A 15,371-nucleotide genomic window follows, 5' to 3' on the forward strand; every position below is an offset into this window, starting at 1 on the left:
TGATCCAAGTAGTCAAAGCAATCAATACCCGTCTGCTATGAGGGTAGTAACTCTGGGAAGTAGGGGGGACATAATGGAGGGTTTTGCCATACTGGGGTTCCCTAACTGTGGTGGAACACATATCACCACCTTGGCACCCAGCCACCTTACAAAGGAGTACATAAAACAGAAAGAGTACTTCTTGATGGTGCTACAGGTACTGGTGGATCACAAAGACTGTTTCACAACATCCACATGGGATAGTTGGGAAAAATGCATGGCACACACATTTTTAGGAACTTCTGCCTCTTTGGCAAGCTGCAAGCTGGAACTTTTTTCCCAGACTTGAAAATTACCATTGGAGATGTTGAAATGCCAATAATGACCCTTGGCAACCCAGTCTACCCCTTGCTCCCATGACTCTTGAAGTTGTACACGGGCAGCCTGGCCCGCAGTAAGGAGCACTTCAACTACAGGCTGAGCAGGTACAGAATGGTAGTAAAATATGCTTTGGGGCATTTATGGGGAAGGTTCTGCAATCTACTAACTAGGTTAGACCTCAGATAAAGCAACATTTCCATCATGGTAGCAGCCTGCTGTGTGCTCCATAATATTTGTGAGAGCAAGGGGGAAATGTATCTGTCAGTGGAATGCCAAGGCATAGCACCTAGCAAGGAATTTTGAGCAGCCAGACACAAGGGCAATAAGGAGAGCACAGTGAGGGGCAGTGCAAATCAGAGAAGCTTTGAAAGACAGATTTATGAATGGCCATTATTGAGAGTCATGCATGTTGCTCTCAATGAGGTGCCCTTGCATTCAGTGTGCTTGCTTGTAACCTCCCATCCCTTCAATACAAGCAATAAAGAGACTGTTGTTCAGAAAGCATGCATTTTTATTAGGGAACGCAGCAGGGATAAAAAAGGAGTCCAAGGCAGGAGCTTTGGGGGACGTGTAAGATCACAATTGTGAGAATGACAACTTTTTGCTTTGCGATGCATCCCTGGGAGTTGAGTGTGAAGCTGTCCTTGATTCCTCCCACACCTCACATTGTAGGGTCCTTGTGAAAGGAGGCTATGGAACTTGGTGACTTAGTGAGGAGGGAATGTGTATGACACTGACCGGACTGGGTGTGGATACCGCTGAAGGTGTCCACTCAGGGCAAATTGCTTAAAACCAGGGCTCCTTACAGACCCAGACTGGCAACCTTTCCCAAATAGGCCACAAATCACACAGAGTGCTCCAGCTGCCAATTCAGCCAGTAGGAAGCCTCACAAGCAAAACCAGCTCTCCCTGTGCCACAATCAGGCCCAGGCCTTACACACAGTGAGGGGTTATAGAACCCAATCTCACCTACCCCGAATGGGTCCTCCCAGTCCCCAAAAAACAGCCACAGATTCCCAGTTAGTTTACACTTTGGATCTTACCCACAAGAGCACGCTGGGCCAGTCCTTTAGATCTAAAATCTAAAGGTTTATTAATAAAAGAAAGAAAAGGTAGAGAGTAAGGTTATTAAGGAAACCACATTACATGCACCAATCACCAAGTTCTCGATGTAGGCTTTCAGCAGAGATGTTATAAACTGCTATCTTAAAAGTCTCTGGTGTACATCCTATGTCAGGATGGGTCCATGATCCTTCCCGGCTCTCTATCCCTCGCAAGGCTGCCTCTGGGATAAGCTTTGAAGACAAGATGGATTCCGCCTCATGGCACTTTATATCCATTCCTGGTACTTTCCAAGCTGGAGTGGGTCACGTGGCCAAGTGATCTATCCCTGTGTCCCATGTCAGCAGCCATGACATTGGCTGGTTTGCAGGTTTCCAGATGCATCCTCAGGTGTGTATTGGGCACCTTGAGAGCCATTGTTCCTGGAGCCTCACTAATTAGCATAGTCATTGACTGAACAATTGCTTTTTACAACAGGCAGTCCAGAGCCCATTGTTCTGTCTCCGGTAGAGAACGTTCACAGTATAAGCACAGAGTCCATATTCATAACTCCACATACAGTTATCACACAAGTACATGAATAGCATACATAGAATCAGTAGAACATAAGCTTTCATTTGACACCTCACATGGCCCCCTTTGTACAGACTTTGGGGCAAACCCCCCTCCTCCCTCTGCCATGGGCACAGCAGTGATCTGGTTGCTCCCCTTAAAATATAATAACGTGACAATTTTGTCTACAAGGGACAGAGGGGGTGCCTATTCAGGTAGACATTCTGGAAAGCCACCATATGGTACATCACATCCTCTATGGACAACGACACTCTCTTTTGGTGCCTCACTTCCCGTTCCCTGTACTCTCTTCTTTCCTCATGCTCTGCTCCCACCTTGTGCAGCAGCGTATTTCTCTGCTCACTCCCTTGTTCAAGTTGGCAGATTACATTTGATCCTTGAACATCTATCTGTTCCCTAGTCTTTTTGCCAGCGGATTTGTGCCAGGTGGATAACTGGTTGGGTCCAGTGAGTGTGCATCAGGCTGACTGCTGTTCCCACTGTAACAAAAAGTGAAGGGCAGACTTTATAGAAGATACATTGTAGAGTGTAAAGCCTAATCCGTTAGAATAAAATGAAGGTCTGTCTAAAAACATAGAGATATGATATGTACAAGGCCACAGTTAAGCTTTTAGATTGTCACTTTTCAGGAGGTACACCTCAGACATGTTAGGGGAACAGCTGGACTCGGTTAGATGGCGAGCATGATAAAGGACAGGCTCGGGCATGAACTTCTGAGAGGGATGGGAAGGAGGTCCTTGTGTGGTGGCATATCAGGGCAGGTTTTGATGTGGCATCCATGTGTCCAGAACCCTTTGTTTGCTGGGAGAGTGCAACTTTTTCTTCCCACAGCAGCAGTCAGGAAGGAAGAAGGAGGGATGGGATCCAGGCATGGTGGCAGGGAAGAGCTCAAGTCATGTTTCATTGGGGATATCTCTGTTTCTTTTGCTGGTTTGTGTTCTGTGAGGACAGATTCCTCTCCTCACGCAGCAGTGAGGTCCAGTATCTCCTGCATTCTCCATTCCATTGCTCGTCGGTGACCCTGAGAACTCATAGAGCTTGTGGAACTTGATCTCATGAAACTCATGGTCAAGTGTGCTGCTCAGATGTTTGCCTGCTCTGAGGTCTGCTCACCACTCTGGCCACACAGAAAATGAAATGAAAATGTTCCTGGGCCTTTTCTTATTCATCTGGAGAGCAGTAGAGGTGCAAGTTCTGGCCATGGAGGTCACAGTGAGGCACTGTGGAATGCCTCTTGGAGGCCAAGAATGTCAACTTTCATACTGTTGCGTCTGCTCTACCAAGAAGTCTACAATTCAAGATCAAATTTAGCAGTTACTCCTCGTGAAAGCAGGAGTACAGATATAAACTTTAATTGCCCTTAAAGCTGTTGGAGTGGGCTTGGTAATGTGGACTCATTGTTTAGAAAATCTACCTAATGTGGTTAAGTTCGACCTAAACTCTCAGGGTACGTCTAGACTACAGGGTTTTGTCGACAGATTCTGTCAACAAAACTTCTGTCGACAAAGCGCGTCTAGACTACATCAAGCCATAGACAAAACTATTTGCTTTGTCGACAGAGAGCGTCCAGACTGCAGGGTGCTCTGTTGACAGAAGAAAGTACTGCTTTGCCAGGTCACAGGGGCAGCATGTACTTCCTTGTTCTGCTGCCTGCACTTTGCAGAGACGCATGCTAAAAGGGCCACCCCCCCCCCCCCCCGACTAGCCATTGCTCTGCTGCTGCAGCTGCCTAGAGGGATAGCAAAGGTTCTGCAGTGACTGTTTGGAGTGCCCTGCTTCCTGGCACAGCACAGCAGTGTGGTTTTTTTTTTAAGGTTTTTCCTAACCTTTGTTTACCATGGAGCGAGAGCTTCTCCTGGCCAGGCGCTGGCTCCACTCCACAGTGCTTCAAATGCTGCTGCAACTGCATGAGACTATCATTTTGTTAATGCCTGGTCTGGAACCTGAGCCCAGACTGGAGCCCCTCCTTCTGGATGCAGCAGCACTGTTCCTGCCTCCGAACTTTTTCCCGGACAGGCGATGTTGGAGGATGGAAACAAGTACGGATTGGTGGGACTGGCTCGTAATGGAGCAGTGAGATGATCAGGCTTGGTTCCAAAACTTCAGGATGCGGAAGTCCACCTTCCTGGAGCTTTGCAACTGGCTTTCCCCCACCCTGCAACGACAGGACACCCACCTGTGCCCTGCCATCCCACTGGAGAAGAGGGTAGCTATTGCCCTCTGGAAGCTGGCCACTCCTGATAGCTGCCAGTCAGTGGGACAGCAGTTTGGTGTGGGGAGATTTACTGTAGGTGCTGTGTTGATGGAGGTAAGTCCCTTGGGGACTGGGGGAGGGCAGTCCGTAAGGGGACTGTAACCGAAAAAGGGTGGGTGGGGGGCAATGGAGGGGAGGTGGTGGAGGGCTCCTGTGTCTTACACCATGATACTACTGGGAGCAATCACTGGGGGCGGGGGGGGGGGGGATGGTCGCCAAAGGACTTGGGCAACCCCTCTGACTTCATAATCTGTGTGTGTTTGTATGTGTCTATTTTTGCAGGTGGTGAGGGCCATCAACTCATAGCTGCTGAATTGGTTTGTACGCCTCAGAGACCTAGACACGATCATGGCTGGTTTTGCAGGGCTGGGATTCCCAAACTGCGGAGGAGCGCTCGATGGAACGCACATTCCCATCCGTGCACCACCCCATCAAGCCGCCCGGAATATCAACAGAAAAGGGTACTTTTCCCTTGTGCTGCAGGCCCTGGTTGACCACCGTGGACTATTTACGGTGTGTGGGGTGGTCGGGCCGGGCACATGATGCTCGGATCTTCCGCAATTCACAGCTATACGAAAGGCTGCAGACAGGAACCTTCTTCCCCCAGCGAACCTCTGCTATCGGGGACGTAGAGATGCCGGTCTGCATTGTGGCTGATGCGGCGTACCTCCTCATGCCCTGGCTTATGAAGCCATAAACAGGGCATCTGACCCCGAGCAAGAAAGTGTTTAATGCGCACCTGACACGCACCCATTTACAGGTGGAATGTGCATTTGGCCGGTTGAAGGGAAGGTTTAGGTGTCTGCCAACTCGCCTTGACATGGGGGAACACAATATCTCAGAGGTGGTGGCAGCATGTTGTATCCTCCACAACCAGGTGGAGAGCAAAGTGGACTTTTGTCGACAAAACTATACCAGCGTCTACACTACCACTGAGTTCTGTTGACGTAAGGTCGACAGAACTCAGCAGTTTTGTCGACGCTGGTAAACCTCATTTTACGAGGCATAACGTCTTTGTCGACAGAGTTCTGTCGACAAAAAGGGCAGTCTGGACGCGGGGGTTTCTTTTGTCGACAGAAAAAGACCTCCAAGCAAGCCCACTGCTGGACAGTCCTTCTTCAGGAAAAACCTCTTCTTGGTCCTGTCTGTAGCCATGTTTTAAAGGCACAGACATCCCTGGCAGGCATTGTGACAGGAAGCTGGCCACTGTGAGAGCCTGTCAGCCCAAAGCTCTCCCAGCGTCACCTGCACGTGGCCATGTGTGCAGCTCCAGTGCCACGAGGCCCCCACGAACCTTTGAGGGAGCCAGCCCTGGTGCCCACAAGCAACAAAAAGAGAGCCCCAGCCTGGTCAGGGACAGAGGTCCTGACCCTGCTTGAACTGTGGGGGGAGGAGGAAGCAGTCCAGGCCCTGCACACCCGGCACAGGAATGCCAGCGTCTATGGCCGCATGGCTCAGGGGCTGGCTGATAAAGGGCACCACCCAAGGACACTCCAACAGATACGGGCCAAAGTGAAGGAACTTTGTCAGGGATACATGAAGGCCCGAGAGCAGAGCTCGGCTTCAGGTGCCACCCCAGTGCACTGCACCTACTATCAAGAACTGGACCGCATCCTGGGAAGCCAGGAACCTATGTCTGCACCAGTGTTCGTGCAGACAGGGTTGCACACGCCAGTGCAGCAGAGCCGGCAGGAGGTCCCCAGGGAAGATGTGGAGGAGGAGGAGGAGGAGGAGGAGGAGGAGGAGCAGATGGAGGACACCCTGACCCTGACTCTGCAGCCTGTCCCAGAGATGCAGGAAGCCTCGCAGGCACCCTCCGACGCTGGAGAAGGAACATCAGGTGCAGCTTGCATCTCTCTGTGCATGTACAAGCAGGCGGGCAGGTGGTGGGTATGTGGGTGGGGAGTATGGGAGACCCAAGGTGCAGCAGGCCCCTGTCCTACTGTGGCTGCACACTGATCTGGCCTGGACGGCCACAGTGGAGGGTGGGAGGATCTAGGAGGTGGAGGTGGACATTGTCCTAGCCACAACGGGTCCACTGTGCAGCCGAGGCGGCTGGCAAGGCCAGACGTGGCCTACCAGTAACAACATTCCCACCTCTTGTTGTATGGACTTGTGTGTGAATTGCTAACACTGATTGGTTCTCCCTCTTCTTCTCCACAGCTGGACCTGCTGCTGCTGTCTGCCGAGCAACTCCTGTGCCACCACCCACCCGGTCCCACAGCACCCGCAGCCGTTGGAGGACCTACAGCGACCTCCTAAGGAGGCATGTGGAGGCCATGGAGAAAATTGAGGGGAACATGGCCAAAATGCAAGAGACCATGGCTGAAAGAGTGAGGGAGGAGGCTTGCTGGCATACTTGCCTGCTGCAGGACTTCCTCCCAGAGTGGAGCACAATGTGTGCCACCGTCCGGGAGTCCCTGGCTGTGCCAGGTCCTCTCCCCCTGGGGACTCCTCCTGCCCATCCAGCTCCAGCCCCCTCTCACCCCCCGTCCTCCCCCTCAGCCCCCTCTGACTCCCCTTCTTCTCCCTCAGCCCCTGCCACCCCTCCAGCCCTGCCCCTCCCCCCTGCTAGAGCAGAGTCGTTGTCAGCCCCAACTCAAGCCCAAGGAAGGCAGGGTCCACGGACAAGGGGTGGCAAAGCCTTGAGGCCCAGGTGAGTCCGCCATTACCCTTAAGTTGTCTGCCCTCCCTCCCTCACTCCCTGTTGGAAATCCCCCCTCCCTCCCTCACTCCATGTTGGAAATCCGCCCTCCCTCCCTCCCTCCCTCCCTCCCGCCAGGTTGAAATCTCCCCTCCTACCACAGTTATAAACACAAGTTAATAGTTAAAAAAAAAGTTTATTTTTCACAGTTGTTAAACAATTCTATTTTTTTATAACAGATCTAAATTCTAACGTTACTCCTTGATAAACATATATTTCAAGTTTAACATGGTATGTGCGCCTTAACTGTTCAGAGGCTGATGCAAGGATGGATTGTGGGAGGGAAGGTTTTGGGATGGGGGGGGGGAAGGCCCACAGACCCCATTGGGGATACCTTGGGGAGTCATAGGGCTCCAGCTGAGAAGCGCTCATGCAGAGCCTCCCGGATGCGAACCCCCGCCTGATGGGCTTGGCGAACGGCAGCTGTCCGAGGCTGCGCAAACTGCCTGCCCTCCACTTCAGCCATGTAGTCTAGACACACCCTCAGTGTAGACCAGGCCTGAGCTTCTCATGATATTTACCGTATGTATCCTCACAACAGTCCGGTGAGGTAGGTACTCTAATTTTACAGATAGGTTGCTGAGGAAGAGAGAGACTGAGGGTGTGTCTAGACTACATGGCTCCATCAACGGAGCCATGTAGTCTAGACACACCCTAAATGTCTTGTCCAACATCACACAGGATATCTGTAATGGAGTTAGCATCTAACCCACTGCACCACCCTTTCTCTAGAAGCATTTTGCAGCAAGTTAATAGTATTTCTTTGTATGTCTTTATTAGGCACATACCCAAAATGAGTTTTGGCAGTTCTTTATTAGAAAGATGTATTCAAAATGGCAAAAGTTCAGAAAAGAACTACAAGAGTGATAAAAGGGCCAGAGATGGTATTTGGTCCTGCTGTGAGGGCAGGGGACTGGACTCGATGACCTCTCAAGGTCCCTTCCAGTTCTATGAGATGGTATATATCTCCATATGTCATGCTCATACATATGAGGAAAAATGAAATGAACTAATTAATATTTAAGCATGCTGAATAGGACAAACAGCATAGATCAGAATGAGCATTTACAAATATATTACAATATGCAATCACAGAAAAGGAGATGAATTATGTACAGTGGGGGAAAGTTTTATAGTTAGGTTTAATGGAAATTAAGAGAACATTTCCTGGATTTTTTTTCCTGCTTAAAATTGTACAATATGATCCAGTGTAATCAGACAATGGAATCTTCAGGCTGAAGGCTTTGAACTTTACTAGACTGAACAAAGCAATAGAAAATTGAATATGCTGCACTAGCAGAGAACTAGACTTGATAAGTTATTGGTCTTTGTGTGCTCCTAAAGTCTGCCTTTTCCAAGTGATTAAAGCACTAGCCAGTACTAGCCATTGGACGGCTTGCCCAATTTAATCATCTTGAAACAAAATATGTGTTACATCTGCTCAACACAAAGAAAGCAGCTAATCATGAGGTTCCCCTGAGAATACTGCCCCCATAATAATTTACTCCAATGGGTCATAGTTTGTCCTACTCTACCCCAAACTCTATCGTTTGATGAGGATAGGAAGGAGATGTGAAGTCCATCAGACCAGAGGCGTAGTCCTTTGCATTTGCTCTGTCTTTTAGGTTGCTTCCTTGTCCTCACTAGCTTGTCCAACCCATGATCTTGGTCCACCCTGTTACCACACCCCGTTCCTTATGTCGATCATTCTTACATAAGGGTGGGTACCTTTGCAGGCTCCTAAAAAGGCAGAGATACTGCTGCAAGTAAGCTATCCTCTTACCATCCACATTCCCCATGGGAAAGGTGAGCTCCATACAAAGAAGACACTTGAATCACTCTCCCTACTCCTATCAATGCCAAGGTCTTGTGGTTTGAGATATATTAGATGCTTTTAGAAATATTTAGTACTAATAAATGTGAAGCTAGTTGTATTTAATGTTCCACTTGTTGTTTTTTAAATAAATTAAGTGGGTTATAAACTTCATTTTTATGATGGAATCGATAAAACAATCCTTAGAACAAAACTAACCAAGAAAAAGGAAGCTAGGCCTTCAGAACACACAATCTCCCAGGAGCATCAGAAAATTTAGAGAATAATGCAAAAATAAGCGTTAATTATTTGAAAATGTTACATAAAATAAATGTAAACATTTAAATAAACACGTATCTCTGATAATTTATTTTGTAGAGTCTGGATTCTCCTTGGTTAGCCTTTTAATTTGGCTTAAGAAGGAGAACTAGCAAGACAACAGCATATATTTTTGGAATCCTTTTTTTATAATGATATATAAGCAGCCTGATCCAGTAGTCCTTGCTGGGAACACATCATATTGACTTCAGCATTGCAGAAGATGCAAGATTAGGCTCTTGGGCTAGCACAGCAGGACGCTTGGGGTTTAGTCCTGGCTCTGCCATTTTCCTGCTATAGGACTTTGGGCAAATCAATTTTCCTCTTTTTCTTGTATCCTGCACCTTTGCATGGACCGTCGTGCTATGCCCAGACCCTCAGATGATATAAAATATCAGAGCTCCTTTGACATTAGTTGAGCTACAGTGATTGACAAAAGTTGAGGATCTGCCCCCAGTGCAGTGGAGCCCCAATCTTACTTGGTGATCTCTTGACACCCCTGGAAAATAAATAAATAATAAAACTAAGTACAAAGTAGAGAGGGAAGGTTTCTAGTCCCTGTTCTTCCTGATTACTCAAAAGAGAGGTAGTGATTTATCTATTCCGGAACTAAGAAAGCTGAACCAAATATCAAGAAAACCAACTTCTGGAGAGTCAGTCTTGTGTCCATTATCCCTTCCTTAATATTAAAGATTGGTATGCTGCCCTCGCTTTGCAGGACTCCAACCCAAGGACTATATTATGTTTGGCTGTGTCCAGACTCAGGGTTTTTTTCGAAAAAACTTCACCTGCGTCTAGACTGCAGCCGCGGCTTTTCTTTCGACGGCGGTAAATCTCATTTCACGAGGAAGAACACCTTTTTTCGAAAGTGTTCTTTGGAAAAAAGGCATTCTTGAGTGCCAACAGGGGTTTTTAGAAAGAGAGCATCCAGACTTACTCTCTGCTTTCTTTCGAAAAAGTGGCTTGCTTTTTCGAAAGTACTGCTTGCAGTCTAGACGCTCTTTTTCTAAAGAGGCTTTTTCGAAAGATACTTTCGAAAAAGCCTCTTTGAAAGAGGCTTGCAGTCTAGACATAGCCTTTGCATCTACAACTTTTGGGGCACATGGCTTTTTGCACATCTGTGACTCAGCATGCCACATATATCCTAAGATGTTTTCAGAACTGTCTTCACTTAGAGTGTCTTCTGAGTAGACATTTGCTGGACATGTTGATTTTCATACAAGTCTCTGGATTGTTAGGAATCTCAGAATGTATGCAAAGGGGTTCCTTTTATACCACCAGGACCAGTTATGACTCTTGCTACAGATGCATCCACAAGGAGTAGGGGGGCCCATCTGGGTCAAATTCAGGCTCAATCACTTTAGACACCTCAGAAGGTTTCACTCAATACAAATGTTCTGGAACTTGAAGCTATTCACTGGCCCCGCAACACATTCATTACCATGATTATGGGTCAGGGGATTCAAGTTTTCACCGATAGCACTACTCCTATTTTTATCTGAACAAGCAGGGAGATGCAAGGTCATCTCAGCTGTTCAAAGAAGCAATCCGCATGTGGAACTTATATATAAAGAACAATGTTTTTCTAAATGCCTTTCATCTTCCAAAAATAACACTATTGCAGATTCCATCCGCAGCAACATCATAAACCATCCTAAGTGGTTAATAAGGATAGATTGTAGCATAATTGTCATTGGTGGAAATAGATCTCTTTGCATCAACTTGAACAACAAATGTGGGAGGTTTCTGCTCCAGGGTAGGTCACAGACCAGGTACTATGAAAGATGCTTTGCTTCTTTTGTGGTCAGATCAGATACTGGTTGAATTCCCACCAGTTCCTCTGATTCTGAGGGTGATGAGGAAGCTAAAAAGAGACTAAGCATCCTGGTGTCTGACTTCCAAGGCTTTCCTAGTACATGGAACCTTCAAAGCAGCAACATGTTCATCTGTACATATCTTCTCCAAACACTATATAATTGCTAAGCTTCTTGAGAGAGTGCCAACTTCAGCACTTCAGTGTTGCAATCACATGTAGTTCCACTTGCAAGTAAACTGCTGGTGAATCACCTATGGTGAAATGTGTATGTGCACAATCAATTGAAGGAGTAAAGGAGTTAAGAATTACTTAACTGTACAGCAATCATTCTCCAAGATGTTTTGTGTACAGATATATTCCACCTTCTCTCTGCTTCAGGTATTAGATTCCAGTGGTGTGAAGGAACAGAGAGGGACATGGTGGCCATGTATGTTTGTAGCCTCAGCTGAGCATGTGAGGATAGTGAGAGCATGTGCAGCCTGCTAGCACTGCTGCTGACAAAAGTCTCCAACTCAAGTTCTGCACACATTGAAAATTGCTATCTAAGGGTATGTCTACATTTTCTAAGGGTATGTCTACCAGAGGTATCCTGAAATAGCTATCCTGTGTCTACACAAGCCACCTGTTATTTCAAAATATTTTTGAAATAACAAGCACTCTGTTTTGCCATCCCTGTAAACCTCATTGCATGAGGATTAAGGGATGGCTCGAAATAGCACATTATTTCAAAATTTGGTGCTGTGTAGATGTGCCAAATTTCAAAATAAGCTATTTTGAAATAGAATCAAAATAAGATACGCAATTTGCGTAGCAGAATTTGCATATCTTATTTCACATTTAGGGTGCTGTGTAGATGCATCCTAAGGAAGGAGCCATTTTCTTACACTACAAGAAAGAGGAAACTAGTGAGTACGGAGACCTGCAATGGTGTCATGCAGATGTTTGGAAGTATGTTTTGGAAAGCTACCCACAACAGGAGTTTGACTTTTAGGGAGCAATTTATAATGTTTAAACTCTTATGTTTTAGGATGCACATTATGGATTTTTAGGCATAAAAAGCAATGAAATAACCAGACAGCTAGAAACTTATTAGAGGAGAAAAATGAATAGAAGGGGTGGAAGTAATTGGAAACTCTGAACTGGTCATTTGAAAGTTATAAGGCTATGCAGTACAGTTCTGAGTTTTTCAAGTTTATGCATTAAAATGAAATGGACTAAATCAGTTCCTTTAAAAAGGCATTGACAGGGTAGGTAAGCTTCATAGCATGGCTTTTTATTCTTTTTTTCCATTTTTTAAATCCTAGATTATGACAGTGACAAAATGAAAGTTCTGGTTTATTACCACATTAAAGAGATAATGCACCTGGGAAAATAAGCTGTAGCTCATTACTCACCATTAGTAATAGTTGAAATATCTCTGTCTTGTCTCACCTACTTGCAGGGTGGATGGTGGGAAAGTAAGAAATAAGAGCTTTTGTGACAGACTTAATTGCAGAGCTGAAGTAAAGGTATCATGATGTAACCAGTCATATAAACTAACCTCAGATATGAAAGCTTAATTGCCTCTTGTGAATACAGGATCCACTAATTATATGTAGGAATTCCAGCTTGTTTGTATCATTATCTCTACCATTGGTTTTACAGTCATTTTACAGTAGTGCCAAAGACCCAAGTTGCAATCTAAGTCCCTTTGTGCTTATGTAACCCACACACCTACTGGGTGTGATGTACTCAGGGGTGGCCCGTGGCTATAGGTGGACTCGGCTGCCACTTAGGGTGCCATCGCCCAATGATGACGTCACGGGGGCTCCCGGGACACCCACCAATTACGTCAGGCCATTGACGGCCCTGCAGGTGGGGGCGCTGATCGCGCGCTCCGCCTGGGGTGCCAGCTACCGCAACCCACCTCGGGCCACTCCTACATGTACTGTCCCATACAGGGCCACTTAGACCATGTACAAGAGCATGAATGTGTCCCATGGCTTTAGCTGAGAGCTAGCTAGCTTTTAGCTCATGTGGTAGAGGCTCATGTAGTACACTCCCAAAGTCCTAGGTTTTGTTTTACTGGGCATGCTACAGATCAGGCACTCTCACAGTTTCGCCCTTACTGTGATCATTTTCGGTACTTGATTGGGTTGTAACCCTAAAAACTACAAGAACTTCTTTTAGGAGAAGAAACACATGCTCTGTTAATTAGTCTACATTGTATCAGTACAGTTTGATTATTTATCAACCACTGACTGTGACTGAGGCTATGGAAACAAACACCAAAATAATGGCACAGAACTCTATCCTTACTGTTGTGTATTGTAACCTGGTGTGGTTATTTACTCTGGCACTGGAATCCCCCCTGCTTACCTGCCCCCCAACAATGCTCTACTATTTACTATGGATGAAGTCAGCCTTCACTGAGCTGTTGGTGGAGGTTCCTGTTTTGTACTAGGGATGTGAAGGAGTAATGACTACCCGATAAGCAGGAACTTATCGGGTAGTACTATCGACTACTCGATCACCTCCTCCTCCCCCCGCCGCTCTGCACTCTTAAAGGGACGGAGAGGAGCCAACATGCAAAGATGCTGGCTCATTCTCTGGTTCCCCACTGGGTCTCAGGACAACCCTCATGCTGCTCCTCTGCATTTTTAAAAAGGACAAGCAGCGGCAGCCTATCTGCTTGTCTGTCTCAGCACAAGCTGGCTGCCACTGCTGTGTCCCGTTTAAAAGTGCAGAGGGGCAGTGTGAGGGGAATGGGGACGGGCGGTTGCTGCTGCTGCTTCCTCTTTAAAAATGCAGAGGAGCAGCATGAGGGCTGTCCTGAGACCTGGGAGGGGGGGCAGAGAATGAGCTGGTGTCTTTGCACGCCAGCGCCTCTCTGTCCCTTTAAGAGTGCAAGGCAGCAGCTGGGAGTTGTGCTCAGACACAGCCTGAGCCGGAAGTGAACATTTAAAGTGCCCTTCCTTAACTCAACTAGTAAATTAATCCATACTTAACATCCTTATTCTGTACTGAATGAGGGGTAGCGAACCTCTGACACTGTCTCCTGCAGCCCTGGCTCCATGTGCTTGCCTGTCAGCAAGAGGCCCCCATGAGTCCTGTAATCTGGGAGTGTGTCCAGGAGAAGGTGGGAGCAGTCACAGTGCAACCCAGCCAACGGCAGCATGACTCCAGTGGAGCTGAACTGTCTAGCTGCTGGGACATGAGCAGAGTGATGTCTGGCTCAAGGATGTCTCCAGGTTCTACACAGAAATGGAAAGACCCTTCCCTGTGAGTGTCTGAGTTTCACAGGTTTGGGAGAGGATGCAGCTTCCAAAATACACAACTCCTCAAGCCCTTCCACCATCAGAAGGCCCATTGCCAGGAAATCTCCACAAGGGAAAGCATGCACAAGTTTTCCCACTCCCCCTTGCCTCCATTTCTTTGCCATCTCCTGTGGTATTTTCTGCAGGAGGGAGCAATCTAGCCAGCAGCTGCCAAATAGGGGATGGGTAATACGTGTGTTCACATATCAGAGCTGTGTAGAGTGGTTTGCTGATGCTCTGCTGGGTTCTCCTGCTAACCCCTGCTTACATGAGATTTATTTTAACCTGGGCAGAGAGACGCCTGACCAAACAGTTACCTCTAAGACGCAAAAATCAATGTTTCCACAGGGAAAAGAATCATTTCTGCTTTTTGAATATCATGGCTTTTCTGAGGTGGTATATCATGTTGAAATATACTTTCTAACTTACTGATAACCAGGGTGAATGAGGTAACTGCTCTTTCAAACTGACCTACTCTCTGCATAGATTTGAGATGCCTTCAGTGCACTGTCTTTTCACATTTATCTGAGAAGAAAAGGCAATAAAGCATAAGTAAAGCAACATCCATCAGTGTAAAAAACTGAATGCCCTTTGGTCTCATCCTGCTCCCATTCAAGCAGTAGCAAAACATAAATAGATTTCAGTGATGCAGGTTCAAACCCTAAAAGAACTTAGAGATCAGAAATTTCTGAGCAAACTTTCTCAATGTTTAGGAGTGTTTGGATCTGATGGTTTGGTTTGGCTCCATCTCAAGAAAGGAATAGAGAGACTGTCTATGTATAAATTACCTTGCCTGCACTGCATTCTCTTCTAACATTTTTAGAAGTGACATGTTTAGTAGGCAAGAATTACATGAACACTGGCTGGAGTGCTCATGCCATTGCTAGAGGCAGATTAACTAGCTTTTATAAAATAAGAACTCCTGACACATATATCCAGACTTTGAACCAAATTCAGTGAAGATATTGTTGTTGAGTTTGTTTAATTTCAGAAAAGCTGATACACTTTTTGCGATTCATTTTCATTGTAATGTGCTTCTTTCATTCTTGGTTCTGGCATGAATGCTGATATAGCATAAGAGAGGCTGTTTTTTTGAGGGTTTTATTTTTCAATATATAGTCATCTATCTGAACTTGCAGGAGTTTGTCTGAGCTGATCTTTTTGAACTTTGCTCA

Source organism: Pelodiscus sinensis, chromosome 1 (assembly GCF_052426305.1).
Source record: "Pelodiscus sinensis isolate ZL-2025 chromosome 1, ASM5242630v1, whole genome shotgun sequence".
Taxonomy (NCBI): domain Eukaryota; kingdom Metazoa; phylum Chordata; order Testudines; family Trionychidae; genus Pelodiscus; species Pelodiscus sinensis.